Genomic DNA, 18,282 nt, shown 5'->3' with positions numbered 1-18,282 from the left:
CAGGTACGACGCGTACGCATGAGAAGCCATCCGTTCCGTTGGTTAGTTGGTTGTTATTGTCAGTGTGAAGTCCGGGCTTCTGGGTTTGAACTGAAACGTCATACAATGGAATAATTTACAGATTGTGAGCTCAGATGCCCGACGACATGCACGACGCCGTACAATCTACAAAGTACAAAGTAGTGTTTCAGTTCGTTTCGAAATATAATGGAGCTGCTGGCTGTTCCCTGGTACCGGTTTGTTATGTGTGCAGGATAACAATGGAGAAACAGAATTTATGTTCACGGATCTGGTTGAAATGTCACACGATGGAAAGTCCTGTTTAACCAGAAGCGAGTTTCGTAGGAGCATTTAAATTTAATTTGATTTCTCTGTCAAACTTGATTCGATTTGCATAATGTGATTTAATAATATAAATACAGTCTGTTCAGGACAAGTCCACACTATGGCATGAAGTCTGACATGAGGCATGAGGTCTGATGAAGTTATTCTATTAATGCTCAGTAGGACTGGAACTCAAACATGTATGCTGCCTTGTGACTATTTTATGACTTACAACTCTTTTCGCAGACCTGGTGGTACACTTAATAACAATTGTATTTATTTTTGGATTTGCGTTGCGTTTTTTTTTTGATTCAACAGAACATGCAAACGCAAATAACATAAGTGAGTGTTATATGGCGACCGTGTTAGCACCTTTATAGCTCAAAATTATGTCGACTCTCTCTCTCTCTCTCTCTCGTACCCTCTTGATAATTCCCTTCCTGTTATCGTTATCGACTTGAATGGAAAAGAAACACAGCCCTTTTTACTTAACTGGACCTTCTTCTTTTTTTTGTGGACCACCCGTTTCCTTCTTTTGTCAACCTTGTGTGCGACTTATGTCTATATGAGGGAATCACCCATTGCGCAGCGCACTGCCCGGAATGTACACTGACGTCTTACCTGACAAGTTGCTCGACACTGAATGACGAAATACCCGGAGAAACGGAGAAACGAGAATATAGAAACAGGGACGGGAACGGGACAGAAAAAAGTGAGAGAAAAAATGAAAACGGAAGACAAAAGGATTAACAAAGGAAAAGAAAAACAGAATGCGGCAGAATAGTAGGAAAAGCAGTACATAATAAGAGAAAAAACGGAACAGAAAACGAAAAATGATAGAAACGGAGTTAAAAGGGAGAAAATGGACGAAAACCGGAACCGAAAAAAAGAACCACAATCAATAAAGACGCGATAGAAGCCCAGTAAACTATTTGGTTTATATATCTCGATTGCAACTGAGATATTCGATATCATATCTGAGCGAAAAAGTTATATTTCACAACGTATAAGAACATATATGTACCAAAGTGGAGGCCATTTACGTGCGAATTTTTTTACAATTATTTGTAATTCTATTTTGCATTTTATGCAGCGGTTTTTATAACACGCAACTTAATACTCCAGAATATATGATTCAGATATAACTTAATATGGCAATCATCTGTACTGTTTTATAATTCACACTCATGAGTTGTATATGAGGACACGCACGGCTGCAAAGCAACTTATTGTTCACTTTGTGTTGACATACTCCAATCATTATGCAATTCCAATGTAAAATTGACATGCATTCAATTTAATGTGAACTTTCTATTACCATCTTGTGTTATCTGGGAGATTACAAAAATGAGACATGATGAAAGAGAAAAGACAGGCCTGAAAACAAGGAAAAACAAAAAAATACTAAAAACGGAGCCAAAAAGAGACAAGCAGAAGAAAATACAACATAGAAGAGGGCGGAAAATAGAGCAGAGCAGAGAAAGAGGAAACCGCCGCAAAAAAAAAAGAAAAACGAGAGAGATAAGGAGGAAAAACGAGGCAAATAGAGGGAAGACGGAATAGATAGCTAAAGGAACCAAAAAGAAAAAGAAGAATAGCGAGGGAGTACAATTAGGAAAACGGAAACAAAAAAAGGACAAACGAGATATAAATACAGAAAAATAGGACACGAAACGGGAAAATGGGTCAGAAAAACAAGAAAAGAAAAATAGGAAAATGGACCAAAGAGAAAGCTATACCGGTACAGAAAAACACAAAAAATAGGGGATGAAAGTTGACAACTAAAGAGCGAAGGGAAAAAAGAGAATCAAAAACAGAATAAACTTTATTAAAAAAAGATGAAACGATTAAAAAGAACGAAAACGGAACACATGAAGACAAAAACGCCTAAGAAAAGATACTATAAGAGTTAGAAAAAGACGAAAATTTGGAACAAGAAATGGTAAGAGAGAAGAGAAAAGACGGAAAACTGGAAAACAAATAATAAAAAAACGAGTAGAAAACAAAAGAAAAAACTAAAGGAAAAACACGGCTAGAATAAGTAAACAGGAAACACCGGAAGTTGGAAGTTGGACAGGAAGTGAAGAAAACCGGAACAATGAAACAGGAAACATGGAACATAATAAAAAGAAAACCGAAGAGGAAAAACGGAAAGAAGAAGAATAACATTATATGTGAAAACCAAGAAAACGGTACAAAATAGGAGAAAAACGGAGCAAACAACAGGAAAACGAAACAGAAAACAGAAACCGAATGTGACAGAAAAGCATGAATTTTATTTTAATTTTCATAAAACTCACGCGTCGATTTAAATCTTGCCAATTTTCTTTTCGTATTCTCTGTAACGTTCGAACTCTAAAATTCATATTTTTTGTCGGCCAAGCGCGATCCCGACTTCTGGTAAAATTGTCAAGCTCGAACCCGACCCACGCCAAAAAGAAAAAGAAGAACAGCGAGGGAGTACAATAAGGAAAACGGGAAAAAGTGGTCAAACGAGATATAATAGGAGAAAGATGGGACATGAAACGGAAAAACGGGGCAGCTAAAAAAGAAAAGAAAAACAGGAAAATTTACTGTAGAAAATGCTAAACCGGTAGAGAAAAATACGAAACACAGGAGATGAAAATGGAAAACCGGAGAGCCAAGAGAAAACAGGGAACCAAAAACAGAATAAACGTAACAGAAAAAACGGCCAAAGAGATGGAAAACGGAACAGATGAAGACAAAAACGAAAAGGAAAAGAGATAAAAAGAGGTAAAAAAGACGAAAATTGGGAACGAGAAAAGGAGAAAAAGAAGAGGAAAGGCTGAAAAGACGGAAAACGGGGAGAAATAACAAAAATATGAGTAGAAAACAAAAGGAAAAACGGGAAGAAAAACATGGCTAAAATAAGTACACATAAGGACAGGAAATGAAGAAAAATGGAACAATAAAACAGGTAACATGGGACAGAATAAGAAAAAAACCCGAAAAAAAACTGAAAGTAAAAGAAGAGCAGTATACATATGTGAAAACCAAAAAAACGGTACAGAAAAGGAGAAAAACGGAGCAAACACCGGAACTGGAAAAAGGGAAAATGAAACAGAAAAGAGGTAAAAGGTGTGAAAGAATGAGAAACCTAATTTCAAGTAAAACTTCGTTTCTAATTTCATGTCGATTTAAAGCAAAACTTCAAGTTCAAATTGGTCCAAATTCAAATCTCATTATACTGTCCAATGTCAAGTTTTATTTCAAGTCCAATTGCATGTCCGATTTTAAGTCCAATTTCAGGTCTAATTTAATTTCAATTCTAGGTGGAATTTTAGCTGTAATTTCAAGTACTTTTTTAATTTCTAGTTCAAGTCTAATTCAAATGTAATTCCAAGTGTAACCTCAAATCCAATTCCATATCCAGTTTCAATTCGAATTTTAGGCTCAGTTTTGAGCATAAAAATCGATTGAAAATCAGTGGAGATTAGGGCTGTCTAACCGGTAGTACCGGTAGTACCGAAACCGGTAATACCGACCAATTTTTGGATACCGAAATACCGGTTTTGACAAAGCAAAAAAACCGGTATTTCCGGTATTTTCTAATATCTTAGTTTTTTCACACTCCTTATTCGAAGAAGAACTAAGTTTGATGGGAGATTGTAAAACTCATAGAAAAACAACTTTGAGTTAACGCTGACGAGATTCTGCGACTACTAGCAATGAAGAAGGTGAAATTGTGGGTCAAATAATTATAGCTCTTAAACCCGTCTAAGGCACAGTAGAGCATCTTTGCCGTAAACAAGTTTCATTGTAAGAACTAGACGTCGCGTTTCTACTTATTTTTGAACAACTTGATATTTAAAAGCCACCAAATTATTCGAAGTTCTCAAATAACGAATTTGGGAAACAAATATCAGGGCCCAGCAACGTCACTTATAAGTAAATCACTACTCAAGAATGAAGTCATGAAGCTTTAGTTTCAACTGAAGCAACGCCGCTTCGTTTTAAAACTGGCTTCAATGAGCCTCTATAAAACGGTTTTCACTTCATTATGTCGACCGATTTTAAAGTTTCATTTGTTAAATCAATTGTCTATCAAATATTCAGTAGAAGGCCAGCAACTTTGAATGCAATTGAATTGAATTTAAATAACATTTCCTACAATTTAGCGCATATTATAATTGACCTACTCAACATCGACAAACCGTGCCTGACTGTCAATCGTCGCTATTTGAAATAGTCACTAATTTCAGCTGAAGCTTACTGAAAACGTTCCGTTCATCAAATGAAACAAATCGCTTCATGTATAAAGCGAAGGTAAGAGAAAATCAGCTTCATTTATTTGTTTCGAGGATACCGAGCCCTAGTCAGAATACGGAAATATTTCCACGTTTTGGGCAATCTTGCCATTAAAGGATCTGCCAGGAAAGACTTTGGAATATTTTCAAGTATTTCGAGTGATACATTGATCAAACAAGCAGATAAAATTTCCAAGCTTTGCGAATAGTGGGATTGATAATAGAGAAGAGAAAATATCTGTGAACGATGATGAAGAGGATGACGCTATGCAAGGATTCTGCTCTATGGATGCAGGAAAATTCGTGAAGAGACAATAGGAGACCGGGGCATTTAATATGCTGAAAGCTACAATAGCGGGACATTTAAAAATAGTTAAAAGCGGGTTTCCCAACTATAAATTTGAAGAAATGAAAAAAAAGAACAGGAATTTGGTGCGCTTAGAGCCGTTTGTCAGACTTCGATGGAAGCAGAAGTTGTTTCAATCGTTGGCAGCGCTGGCTTTAAAATCTAGCAAGGGAAATAAATCACTAAGCGTATTACACACTCAAAAAAAAGCACCGAATTCGGTAAAATTTAATCGAAATCTAAACAGCTGAACGTTCGGTAAAATTTTTTATGTTACCAAACACTACTAAGATCCGTAAACGTCCATATGCACGACCGAAATTTTCACCAAACGTTCAGCTGTTTAGATTTCGGTAAAATTTACCGATCTGTTTAGGTGTGTATATCTGCTTAAATTCTACTTTGCTAAGAAACAATACTGAAACTAAAGTTTGTAAATAGAGACATTTTCTGAAAAACATCGACATTTCTATTGATTCCGAATAATCTGCCAATACCGGTATTTTACCGGTACTACCGGTATTTTCAACGCTAATACCGAAATACCGGTTTTCACCAAAAGCACCCAATACCGACAGCCCTAGTGGAGATAGAGCCAAAAGTGTAACTGAAGGTACCTGCATTTTTGATGTCGGGGACGTAAAGTTTAAACACTGAAAATTTGTGCCTCGTGTCACTTGCTAGAATATTCCATCTACCACGTTTTTATACAAGACTTCAGTTTAGAAAACATATTTTCATAATATATCGATACAATCGGATAATGAGGAAAAATAGGTGTGTTCTTTCCTTCAATGGTTTACTTTCAGGACATCAAATTTGTCTAGATTTAATGTTCAAATGATAATATCGATCGAAGGGTAGGGATAATTGAAAGAATAGTTTTACATTCTTACAAATTTGTTTACTTTCAGAACATCAAATTCGTCTAGGGTCAATGTTTAAATAGTGACATCGATTAAAATGCAAGGATAGTTTCGAATTTTTACAAAATTGTTTACCTTCAGGACTTCAATTTGGTTCAAGTTTACTGGTAATGAATAATTCCTGTCCGTTTGGAAAGCAAGGGTTCGGTCACTTTTTTTCTCTGATGGCCCCGACCTTTCTTGGTCTTTGCCTCCACCCCATACGCATCTTTGGATTGGGAGGGACGGTTTATCTCTCGGATATTCGAAACTGATTTCTTCACATTTTCCACATCTTCGTTTATCTAATCTGTGTGACTTGTGCGTCACTCTCCCGCGTATGTCCTTCATAGTATTATTAGTACTTTTGACTACTTCTAATTGGCTAAGACTGCCGATACTATTTTGCATGTCTTCCCTTTGCAAGCAACATAGTAATCTCTCCTATCCAAGCAATACCCTAGTAGACATCAGACTACACGAATCAATTTAATTTCAGCATCACGACGTGTTCATATGCATGTGTTCTCATTAATTTAAAACTGACTATTCACTGCCACAATTGCCCTTCGCTTAAACTGCGTTATATTTCTTGTAGCCTTCACGTCCAACGGTAAACTGTTGTATATTTGAAGACCTTTATAAAAAAGCGATCTCTGAGTCGTATGTTTCAAAAATCGAGGTAATCTGAAATCAGAAGCTCCTCTAGTATTGTGTCTATGTACATCTCTGCCAAACTGGACTTCATGTGTTAGATACTCAGGCAATTTCCCTAGTTTCATTTTTTGTACGAACATTACGCTATTGTAGATTATTCGTTGTTTCACTGACATCCATTGGAGCATATCCAACATAAGAGTTGTTGGTGTCAACCGTTCACATCCAAGTAATGTTCTCATAATCTTATTTTGCAACCTTTGAAGCCTTTGCACCTGAGTATCTGACGCCAACAATAGCACCGTTGCGCAAGAATCAAAATGGGGTCATATGACTGATTTTACATATGTTAGCTTGGACCAAAACGTTAAACATCTGCTTATTCGACACAGTACTCCATACTTTATAGCTATCTTTTTTATTACGTAATCCACGTGTTCTGAAAAATTGAGCTTTTCGTCTACCTGCACTCCGAGATACTTGGTAACTTTCACTCTCTCAATTACGTCTCCATCTGAGTTCCACATTATCAGCATATTTCCTATTTCCTATTATCATCCATTTAGTTTTCGACAAATTTAAACTCTGTTTTTTCAGTTTCAGATACTCAGCGATTTGTTGCAGATCGTTTTCAGCTTCTTGAATGGCTGTTTCTAAGCAGTCACTTGTCCAAAAGATTGTGGCAAATTGATCATCAGCAGCAGCAAATCATCAGCAAATAGTTTTAAATTTCCGCTTCCGCACAAATAGCGTTTGAAGTCATTGATGTAAAGAATAAAGAGTAGCGGTCCTAAAACACTTCCTTGTGGTACTCCTAAGTTATTCTCGCGCGAATCAGAAACAGTGTTTCCATATTTAGTCCTTTGGCATCTATTAGAGAGATAACTATTGAACCAATTCCATACCGTTTCACGAATTCCTATACTATACAAAACATCAAGCAGTTGTGATCTGTTTCGAATGCCCTTTTAAAATCCAGAAAAACTGCCACAGTATATTTTCCCCTTTCAATATTAGACTTCCAATTATGTAGTATCAAGTTTATAGCTGTCTCCGTGGAATGATTTTTCCTAAATCCTGACTGCTCTGTTATAATAATAACTTGTGAATTTATGAAAGTCATTAATTGTCCTTTGACAACGATTTCAAGTGTTTTTTCTTGGAGCTCTAACATATTAATAGGTCTGTATTCTGTTGCATTCTTTGTGTTACTAATTTTCGGGATTGGAATTATAGTTGATTCTTTCCATAATCTTGGGACCAAGCCCTCTGATAAACTTGTATTTATAATTTTCAATAACAAGTCTTTTGTTTCCTTAAATGCATCCTTAAAAACTCTAGTGGACACATCTCAATTCCTGCCGTATGTTTCAGCTCTTTAACGTCACATAACTGTGTCATTGAGATAAGTTCAAATCTACACATGCACCGGTTACACGTAGTATGTGATGTAATTGTGCTAACATTTGAGATTGGAATACTGTTCTGTATCTCGCATATACTATCAATGAAATAATCATTAAATTTTCTGGCCACCGTTTGTTCATTTGATTCTTCTATCCCATCGAATATTATTGTGTTAGTAAATACACCTTTAGGATTTGTGAGTCTTTTAATAGTTTTCCACATTTTTTTGCCGTCGTGCTTATTTCTCTCTAAATCCTCTTGAATAGATTTATTTTTTGCATCTCGAATTGCTCTAGAGTAGTTATTCCTGGCCAAAATATACTTATTCTAGTTATTTTGTGTTTTATGTCTTCTATGTTCTCTATTAAGATGAACACACTCTCGTTTCATCTGTGCCAATTCATTAGTGTACCATCCACTACACCGATTCACATTTAGGATCTTATCTACATCTACATCTACTTAGCTACATTGTTTTTAAGCATTAAATCATAATTCTTGACACAGTTTTCAAAGATTTCAAGAATCGAAGTAAACGAAACCACAGGTGTATAAGATTGTCGTACCGAGCCTGGGAAGCAAAAGAGTGCTTTCATGTGATTGGCTAATTCGTTCTTTTTTGACAATGCCTACTTTTTATGCTTTTTAAAAAAAAGCAATTAAATGAAAACGTTCCCATAGTTGTAACTTTAACTTTATTGGGGCATAGAGGAATCTTCTAGAAATTTATATTTTAGTATGTTTTCTGCTAAAGTTTAAATTCGTGACATCATCAGATTAACCCGATTACCCAGTGGCTATAAAGCCTTCTCGAGAAACTTGAGAAACTTAAATAAATTTCAAGTCACTGCACATTGCATAAATAGCAAATGAAGGCTCCTGCTGGGAAAGTGCCACTACTTCATCGGTATTTGAGAGAACTAACATTAATTATTCACTGCATGAAAATAAAAACTTTCCAGCCCACTTTCCCATCACCGAGCGCTACTCAAACAGAAACAATAAATGTTGATGCTCGCCCTCGACAGAATCTCACCTTCAAAGTCAGAGTTAACCTTTCTAACATTGCGTCAGTCAACAATAAATTACCTTCTTCCCCCAGTCATCATCAATCACATTCCAGCACGAAGCTGCCAATAATTAGGCTCAACTGAGCCGGGTAACCGTCGTCGCCATATAAACCGGGCTTAGCCAGGCGTATAGGACGTATAGCAGCAAACTTTACCGAATTGATGAGCTTCCTATCCTATCGCATATCCAGCTGAAGATGCAGCAGCAGCAACAGCACTGCTTGCTTGTCAAAGTACGTGAGCTCTCTAGCAAAATGAAGTATCCACCGATCCGTTATCATCTGGCGTAATATATTTAGTGAATCAATTTTCCCGGCGGGTGTTTGTTACAGGTTACAGGAGCCTCTCCTGCTTTTATCCGAAAGCATCAGCAAGCAGAGCGCACACGTTTCGAGTAGATGCTCAATTTACATGAATTAAACGAAATTACTGCTCCTGCTTCCAGCAACTGATGGCTGGCTGGATGGATGGATGGATGGATGTGCTGCTGCTTACCTTTGTTGATGTAGCGGAAATTTCGTTAGTGTGACAGACAGCAAAGTGCCGTGATTTTCACCGTGTCGTCGGGTCGGTCGGTCGGTCTGCTCCCAGATAGAGCAGACCCTAAGTCGGAGTGACAGTGACATTTGTTAAACTTCATGAAATAATGCTTATCGCGCGGTGCTGCTGATGGAAGGTCCTATAGGATGGATTTGGATGGGTGATCGAGTTTCGAAGTGGGGTGTATAATTTCGAAGCGTCGAAACTGCAGAAGTTTAATTAGAGGGAAAAGTAAAATTTCGCTAGATTGTTATGGCGGATTGCTTGTGAATACTGATTGGTAATTCAATACTCGATTTAATTTGCTGTTTATAAATATTTGCTGAGCATTAATTAAAGTTACATTTAAATTTGCATTTGGAATTGCTACCATAGAAGGTAAAAAAACTGCTCAAGATAAGTATCATTCAGCGAAATCATCGACTGGCCTTATTTGCTGGTCGGCTGTAAATTCAAACAATACATTACTACAGAGTATTTTTAGGTGAAGATTATCAATTTTACTTACAGCAATTCCAGCCAAATCAGCACCTCGTAGTGCGACAAAAGCTGTTCTCCGCCCCCGAACGGGATGTACAAGCAACAGTGAGAAGAATGAATTTTTCCTGGAGTCAAACTACCCTCGTGATAAGCCCGGCCGATATACAGTGGTTCAGCAGAATTCGTTTGACCGCCACATAGCGCACCTTTGGGCACTCGTCCATTGCCACTACTGATCCAAATAAATCCATTACCTGTCAATACCTGTAGAGATAAGATAAGTAAGCTTGTGACTTTCACATTGGTAAACAACATAATACGGTTTAACCTCAAATTCGGATTTGAAAATTTCCAATCCTCCATATGACACGAAGGTTTGCTGTCTTGCCGGGATAAATTTGCCCGGAAGCAAATCTTTATCGTGATGTGCACGTGCAACGTAGATCGGTGAGCCGTCCTGATCATTTCCGGCTAAGACACCCGCCGGTGGGATTCCACTGTTTGTGGACCATGGCAGCCATTGGTTCATGCCTGAAAGAAGAGTTGTGAATTCGACTTGCGAAGTCCTACGGGACTTAACGTTTATTTATTTTGAACGATAGCTGAAAAATATCAAACCTGAGCTCATTCTATTTAAGTGCTAAGCCAGTAAATGCTTACACGATTAATTTATTGTCGAATATGGTAAACTTGAAATCAAAGAAAGATACCCGCACCGATCACTCGCTCCAATAATCATCGACTGCCGGGTTGATAAACAAAAGAAACAAAATATCGCTAATATCACTGTGTATCAAAACTTATAAGCAGGCAAGCAATACATATACACGTCAAAATATGTTTACATTGGCTGCGCTGCGGTGGGGGTTCCAGTTAAGTTGTTCACAGTGTGTGTAAATAATGCTATTATTATTATACTATTAGGTAAATACTACACGCTCACTTCAAAGCACGAAAGCACCCAAATCCATCCGCTACTCGACTCTCCTCCTAACCATAAAAAATCGTTCAAATTTGAGTCATATGTGATGGTTAAATTTAGAATGTAGAAGGCTACAACGGTATGCTACATTCAACGTCAGAGTTGCAAAAGTTTTGATGAAAATAAATTCTTATTTATCCTAACCTAATTCATGTACTAAGAAGCTTTAGCAAAAAAATAGTAGAACTCCCACTTCGGCAGTGATTTTGAAGAATAACTTCTGATTTTACCATCTTACGATTTGACCATGTTGGAAAGATTAACGCTTTGACTGGAACTCACCTTCTAACGAGAGGGCGAACATCAACATTTGCCGTTTCTGTAGCTGAGTAGTAACCGAACCGGTGATGGAAAATTGAGAAGCGGATGAAGTTTTCATTTCAATGCAGTGAATAATTAACGGCGGTCCGCTTAAATGCCGTCGACGTGGTGTCGTTCAAGCTGTTTAGCTCAGCTTACTGTTTATGCAAAGTGCAGTGATGCAGAATGGATGCCTTTATTTAAGCTTGAATAACTATTCAATAAAGCTTTGGTTTTCCAAAGGGGATGGGTTTATGGCCGCAGGGTAATAGGATTAATCCAAGGAGGTTGTGGGTTTGAAGCTTGACAGAATCAGGCCACGGACTTAAGCACGAGTTAACCGAAGATTACAGTTTTACCCCTAAAAGTATTCTTTTATCTGCCAGCCCTTGGACATGACTACTGAACTGCTGACAGTGTTTGTCTTTCCCAGTTTTTTCCCTGCAAAACATTTCATTCATGAATTGCAGTGCTGAATGATTGCTCCACTTAATTTGTCAGTCAATTTAATTGCTCTTGACTGATATTTTTGATCTCAAAGTTCAGTTTTTTAAACTGCCTATTTTTTAAAATCAACCAAAACCTGATTGAAGGAAATTAATAAAAACTTATGGAGCAATGATTACGTTTATTGCAATTTCGTTTGCCGTTGTCGGCAGCTCATATTGAATGAACGGTTCACATTTTGTTGCTTTCACTATTGTCGAGAATGAATGAATGTAGAGAACAACATGAACATGAACGCAAATGATTCGCTTGAATCGTTGGTTTCAGGTTGGCAATGCTGAGTTCATGAAACTGGTATTACAGAATAGTGAATCAGAAGGTAAAAAGAGTTTCACAGCTAACAAATAATGTTCACATTTAAACATTGAGGCTAAAATTTTAAAAATCACAAAACATAGATTGAGTTATTTATATTTGTCAGAGAATTTGAATTTTTTTTACTAAACATTTCACAAATTCTAATTCATGTTTTCAATGGATCATTTTAGGTAGCTTTTGCTCATGCTTACCGCTAGATGGACACTAAAGCCCCACGATACAGATTACACGTTATAATTTCTTGCCCTTCCGTTATTGTTGACGGTTGATAACGGTTAATCTGAATCGGCCTTTTTAGGTGGACCAATCAGATTGAAATGTAGTTTGACAGTCGTTCACAGCCGTTCGTCGAATGTTTTTGACAGAACATGTCTATGCTGGAGCCATTTGTACGATTTTACAGCTTTTTCAATAAACCATTGGTTTTGTAAGACATGTACAATTTAAAAAATTTATATTTCGCGTCGTACTGTTTTGGACAACAAAGAAAAGAAAATTTTTGGGAAAGAAGCGGATATTCCTGTTTTTTTACGACGAAGTGCTTGCGAATAAATGATAAAAAGTTAACGAAAAAGTGATGAAAAGATGGAAAAAATGCGTTGAAAAGGGCTCCAAAAAACGACAAATAAACAAAGAAGGCCTAAAACCTGAAAAAGTGCAACAATAAAACGTGCAAAAAAATGACGTTAAGGCAGCAAAAAGGCAAACATTTTTATTGTTTTGACAACAAAGAGGACGACGAAAAATGAACAGAAAAGGTGACGAAAAGACAACCAAAACCCTGCGAAAGGACGACCAAGATAACAAAAATACGAAGAAAATACGTAAGAGATGCCAAAACATCAACAGAAAATAGGCAACAAAAACCACAGAAAAATACCAAAAACAGACCTCAACAAACGACTAAAGTACGATTAAAAGATGGTAAAAGGAACATGGAAAGAAGACACCATGAGAGATGACAAAAAGGCAATGAATATGAAGAAATGACTGCGTAAAAATGACAAAAAGATGGCAAAAAGACGCCGAAAGAACGATGAAAAGACAGAAAATAAACGACAAAGAAACGACGAAAATGCGACGAAAAGACAGCTCGAAACGACGACTAAATGTATCTAGGCGAAAAATTGTGGAGGTAAACGAAAAACGACAAAAAATCGATGAAAGACGCCTAAGATACACCAAATAAAGCGAAAGAAGAACCAAAACAGACAAATAAAAAACGATGAGAAGACAATAAATAGATGCAGAAAAAGCGATGAAGTAATTCTCGCCGAAACGGAGCCACTACTGAACTGACATGAGGTCTTCAAATATTGGAACTTTTACGTTTAATTGGTTGAAAATGGTGAAAAAAATAAGAATTACCATTTTGATACCTCGAAATAGTGGACACTTCGTTCGCCACGGGGCCCAACAGTTTCAAAAAAGTTGAATTTTGAGCAAACCTTGAGATCTATATCATGTAATATTTCATTACTATGCCTTCTTTCATTGCGTTGTAAGCCTTGATACAGATAATTAATTGTTTCGTTTATTTAATGCCACTACGTATGTAATTTGATGAATGTTCCTTATAGCATTTTTTCTCAGCTTTCCGATGATGGTCTTGAAATTAAAATCGGTTGGGGTGATCTTGGCGAAAACGGCGATTTTTTGATAAAATCCAACATGGCGGCCAAATCCAAGATGACCGCCAAAAATTTTTTTACTCCATTTGAAAGTCCTTTTCTTCTTCTTTACAGAACCGGCCTATTTGTTAGTTGTTTCATGGCAAATTTTTGAAATATTACACTATATAGATCTCGAGATTTTTTCTCAAATTTTTTTTCAAAAAACTTTTTTTTAAACTGTTAGGCCCCTTGGCGATCGAGGGGTCCACTCTTTCGAGGTATCAAAAGTGTAATTCTTATTTTTTAACCATTTTCAACCAATTAAGCGCAAAAGTTCCAATGTTTGAAGACCTGGTGTCAGTAGTGGCCCCGTTTCAGTGAGAATTACTCATGGTAAAACGATAAAAAGACGGAATGCAACGACAAGAAAGAGGACAAAAATATGCCATCAAGAGCAACTGAAGCCACAAGAGGCGATGAAAATGACAATGAATCACTGAAAAGAGACCACAATATGATGCAAAGGAAAAAAAAATGAAAAACAACAGACGTCAGAAGGACAACAAAAAACAACAACCAGATGACAGCAAAAGGTAATGAAAAGACTAAACGAAAGTTGAAGGATGGAAAAGTGAATACTAAATCACAAAGGATTACTTTCCTTTCGATACAAATAAGAACAATACCTCTTAAATAAACGCGATAAAGGGTGATCACATCCATATAAAAATAAACAAGAATATATTAGAAAAAGTACACATCGAAATTATTTCATTCTATTCAGCTAAACTAACGAAGGAAAAGACTAATAAACTTTTAAATTCAGTGCAAATGTCGGTTAAACTTCCATTTAAACTCAAATTTGATTTGAGATTTAATCAAATTTTAACATGAAAATATAATTCGTAATTTGGTGATAAAAACAAAGATGATAAAACTACGGATTTTTCTACAGCAAAGTCTGGCAACGTCGCGCACGTGGCTAGTACTGAAATTTCAACTGCCGCTGAGAATTGCGTCCTTAACTTAATTTAAAAAGATGACAAATATTCTAGGTACTACACATGTTTTTTGCAACATAATTGTTCACCGTCGAGATAACGAACAGCAACTACCAAATGTAATGAACGAGTCTTGTTTATTTGTCATCGGACACAAGGTGGTCTTCATGATATAAACTCAAATGACAGTAACTACATACTATAGTACAATTACAAATTTATCGTCTATGAGAAAGTTGAAAGTTATTAGGCGTCATGTTGAAATCGAACCAACCGTAGAGTTCGTTGAACCGCATTGCCATAAATCGGATAGGGTCGTACTGTCCGTAGTTTGCATACCGTCCCTGCAGGTGCAGGAAATACCTAGTTCTGAGGGGTCATTCAGGAGCATACAGATTCAGTTGACTCAGAAGAGCGGGGCTGTCAATAGCTACTAATAGCAATCTAGCCAGGAACGTGGCTTGAGCGTTGGCACGTCTTCTTTCAAGAGCCTCCAAGTTAAGCAGACGGCAGCGTTCCTCATATGGCGGAAGGTTTCTGGGATCGCGACATGGAAGACTGCGCAAAGCATACCGTAGAAATTTTTTCTGCACTGCTTCGATTCTAGTGATCCAAATTTGTTGATATGGACACCATAACACTGATCCGAACTCCAAAACAGACCTTACAAGTGCATAGTACAAAGATCGAAAACAGTACGGGTCACGGAACTCCTTGGCGATATTAAAAATAAATCCGAGTTGCTTATTGGCTCTGGAGATAATGTCGTTGTAGTGTATACGGAAGGTTAGTGCGCTATCCTGGACGACACCAAGATCACGAATGTGACAGACGCATTGCAACAAATGTCCTGCCATGTTGTAGCTAAAAGCTATGGGCTTATTTTTACGATGAAAGGAGATGGCGAAGCACTTTGAGATTCACCAATCTTCAAATTTGTCCACAAGGTGTTGCAGTTCAATGCAATCGGAGTCCATTTTAATTACTTTAAAGATTTTTACATCGTCGGCATAAAAAGACCGACAGCCTGGTGGCAGAAGAGCTGAGAGTTCGTTTATAAAAAGAGAAAAGAGCAAGGGTCCAAGGTTACTCCCCTGTGGTACGCCAGAGATGTTGTTGAACGTGTCGGAAAACTCTGATCCGATCTTCACACTTAGCCTACGGTGTGTTAGGTACGAATGTAGCCACTTGCAGAACGGTGCGGAAACTCCCAGCTTCTCCAACATAGCAAGGAGGATGCCGAGATCCACCCGATCAAACGCAGTTTTCAGGTCCGTATACACTGCATCAATTTGCACCCCTTCATTCATGTTGCGCAGGCAGAACGAGACGAAATCGACGAGATTCGTGGAGTCTGAACGTTTTGGAAAAAAAACCATGCTGGTCTGAGGAAATGTAGTGTTGACAGCTAGCGAACAAAGCGTCGTTCACGTTTATCTCGAGCACTTTAGAACTTGAGCATAACGATGTAATCCCTCCATAGTTTTGAACGTTGCGCTTATCACCCTTCTTGTGCACAGGGAACATTACTGATTCTTTCCACAGAGTAGGGAACTTACACTGCTGAATTGAAGCATTGAACAACAGTGAGAGAGGTCTAGCGAGAACAGTAGAACACTTTTTAGGATGCAAGATGGAATACCGTCAAGTCCAGCCACTAAAGAATATTTTAATTTTCCGATGGCAGTTTTCACAATCTCCTCCGTTACACGAAAGACATTGAGGTTGATGACTTCGTTAGGTGTGTTTCTAACAGCATAAGCAATTTGTTCTAAGGAAGCAAGACACACATGTGCACATAGTGGTGAGCTGGGACAGGATACAAAGCATACAGATGTGAGGCATAGTGGATGAAACGTATACAGCCAAAAAGCATAATAGGTCAATTGGTCTTAACACAAGGTCGAAAGCGACTTTTCACTTCTCACTACTCGTGTTTTACTACTTACTACTCAATACTCACTATTCGCTACTCACTAAGCACTACGCACTGCTCACTATTCTGATTTCTACACTATTACTACTCACTATTGTCCGCTCACTACACTCTACTCTTTGCTCATTACGCACTTCTTACTACTTCACTCATTCCTCACCACGCATTTTTCACATCTTCATCTGATATGCGCTACTCATTTCCCACTACTCATTGCTCATTACACGCTTCTTATCGCTCATTTTTCACAACAAACTTCTCAATACTTACCACTCATTTCTACCCGACACATTCGAGCGATAATATGATGGATTACACAGTTCCATTTCATTTGGTCCAAATTTAGGTATACCCGGGTCATAATGGGTTAATAGCAGCATAATTCTAACAGATTTATTGACAAGCAACTGCAATAATATCAACTTCGTTTGGTGCGCCATATTGCATTGCAACGTCCACTTATAGTAAGTTTATAAGAGATGTGTCGCAACCCACTAGTTTTTGACGTAGGACTACGTCTTTGTTTACTATACTGGGACTGGGTAGCACTTTGTGAAAACGAAAATAGAAGTGTAACGTTTGAATGAAAGATTTCAAATGCTAATAACTACTAAACTATTGTATGAAACTGAACAATTTATATGTCGTTGGATAGATAAAATGGCCAGCAATTTTATGGGGGTAAAGGGGTTAGAGACCAATTTTAAGGAGGGCGTAGAACTAATCAAGCAATTTGAACCAAATTTGGCATGTGGAGGCTTCGGAAGGTAGGATTTTTTTCTATGGTGTACTGAGACCTTTTCCTTTTCTAAGAGGGGGGGGGGGGCTCCCACACAAATAAAATACAAATTTTCTAATAACTTTAGAACTAATCAAGCAAATGGAACCAAATTTGGCATGTGATGGTTTCAGAAGGCAAGAATTTTTTCTATGGTGAATTGAGACACCTCCCCTCATTAAGAGGGGGGCTCCCATACAAATAATATACAAATTTCCTCATAACTCGAGAACTAATCAAGCCAAAGGAACCAAATTTGGCATGTGGGGTTTTTAGAGGTAAGATTTTTTTCTATGGCATACTGAGACCCCTTCCCCTTCTAAAAGGGAGGGCTCCCATACAAGTGAAACACAAATTTCCTCATCTCGAGAACCAATCAAGCAAATGGAACCAAATTTAGCATGGGGCAGTTATTGTAGGCATGAATTTATTTTATGATGGTTCGAGGATAAGGACAGAAATAACAAATAATAAAACAGAAATTTTTGCGTATGAGCCATATTTTCTGCTATGTAACAAGCGGTAAGCTGTGAAAATAAACTAATAAAATCTTCTCGGAGCAAATAACAGTGAATCGACGCAGCTAACTTGCGTGCTTATTGCCATTCATGTCAAAAGAGAAGGACATTCGAATGGCACGTCATATTTGCGATGAACGTGCTTTGGCTTTAATGTTGTATGTAACCAATGGCCCTTTTAAAGGCCACAAGCGAGTTAAAGTAAGATTATTGAAACATATCAAACTACCCATAATCATATTCAAAACAATCATCTGTGGGCTGGTGATTCATTACCATTTCAACCTTATAGTCCTACGTCACCCTTTCGTGCAACCCTTAGGGCTGTATAC

General features: G+C 37.5%; 1 protein-coding gene across 1 annotated transcript in view; it reads left to right on the top strand.

Annotated features, from left to right (window-relative positions):
- Positions 1-18,282, top strand: part of LOC128745240 (uncharacterized) — a 140,165-nt gene that overhangs the window by 59,408 nt on the left and 62,475 nt on the right. The gene's annotated exons all lie outside the window — the stretch shown is intronic.

The sequence above is a fragment of the Sabethes cyaneus genome, chromosome 1, assembly GCF_943734655.1.
Source record: "Sabethes cyaneus chromosome 1, idSabCyanKW18_F2, whole genome shotgun sequence".
Classification (NCBI taxonomy): Eukaryota; Metazoa; Arthropoda; class Insecta; order Diptera; family Culicidae; genus Sabethes; species Sabethes cyaneus.
This window is presented reverse-complemented; position numbering and strand designations above follow the sequence as displayed.